Below are 1,640 nucleotides of genomic sequence, written 5' to 3' on the forward strand. Positions count from 1 at the left end.
TGTTAATCAACCCTCCACCTGAAAAAATTTCAATCAACCCTCCACCTGAAAAAATAATTTTTCAGTGAATAACGTCCCAACAATAGACAATAGAACATAAATAAAATGAAAAGTTTGAAATAGTTATGTAAGTTAAATAGACAAAATTTTCATAAAAATTTAATAAAATTCATAATAAAATGGCTCTATAAATTTCAAATAAAATCTCAAATCATTAAACTATCATAGCAAATAATAATATCACTTGATTTCAAGAAAGCACATAAATGAAATAAATATTTATAAAAAAATTTAAATAAAAATCAATAGTATATAAAATCATCAAATGATTGGATCATAATTGTTGGGACTTATCAAAACAATTAACAAAACGTGGACACATAGTCCACGAGGGTGAGTAACCAAACGCAGCCAAAGCCACAAAACAAACGTAAACACAACAATCCACTAGGGTATGTAACCAAACGCAACCAAAGCCACAAAACAAAGTGGACACACAGTCCACGAGGGTATGTAACCAAACGCGGCTTGAAACCACGAAACAAACGTGAGTACAATGCTCACGAATAACCATCCCTCCGTTTCACGTGCATTGGCCATCGCACGGGGCTAGCACCTCCTATAAACACCCTGCTAGCTAGGTATACCATGGCGCGTCAAGGGCGAACGGAACTACCATTAGCAACCAGTGTTCTATATAAAGTCCCTTTCAAATTTAATTTCAAACATGCGAGAAATTTATCAATTATTCAATAAAATTTTTCTTTTTCAATGTCGAACTCGCAGGAATCATTGTTCCGTAGTAATTCCATAATTTCCAAAATAAAATCCCACAATTAGAATTCAAATTGTATTTACTGATCAACCAAAATGATCAATTCTAGTAAAATAATTTCACAAAATAAGTAATTTAATCAACAAAATATCTCTAATCATATTGTTATTGTTAAAAATAATTTACATAAAAATGTAATATTTTAAATAAAAGAGATTTTAATGAAATAATCAATTGAGACGCTATCCACTAACATGAGGCAATCCAAACACTGAAATTTACCATTTAGCATTCCCCAACAAGGTTTATTCCAACAACTGCACCTACAGTGATGCATGAGGGGAGGAAGCAAGACTGAAGCTTCCAATCACCCACAACTCCAGCGACCGCAATAGCTTCCAATCACCCACACCTCCAGCGACCGCAATAGAAGAACATGATCTGAGAGAGAAAGGCGTTGCTATTCCGACACCTAGAAGATCGCCGGCGATATTAAAAACAAACACACGCATGGCTGTCAACTTAGAACAGAGACAGTATTACGGAACGACAAACTAAGAAATTCAGCAACTCCATGCTCTCCCTGTCAGTGACAAGAATACAAATAATAGCTAGCACACACTTCATGGGCTCATGTTGACACAGATCTTCACGAAGACAGGGAAAGGAAGTCAGCAACTGAACTTCAATGTGGCTGGAAACATGAATGAAAAGGACAAAGTAACAGCAACAAAACGATCTCCCACCACAGCGAACTAAGAAGGTTTATAAGAGTGAAGGAAATGAACCGACTAGAAGCGTCTAGAGGAGTGTATGATGGCGGTGGAGAATTGAAAGCAAGATGCTCTGTTTTTGAGTTTTTTTT

Source organism: Prosopis cineraria, unplaced genomic scaffold, assembly GCF_029017545.1.
Source record: "Prosopis cineraria cultivar Desert tree isolate PC_DT_omini unplaced genomic scaffold, ASM2901754v1 PC8, whole genome shotgun sequence".
NCBI classification, from domain to species: Eukaryota; Viridiplantae; Streptophyta; class Magnoliopsida; order Fabales; family Fabaceae; genus Prosopis; species Prosopis cineraria.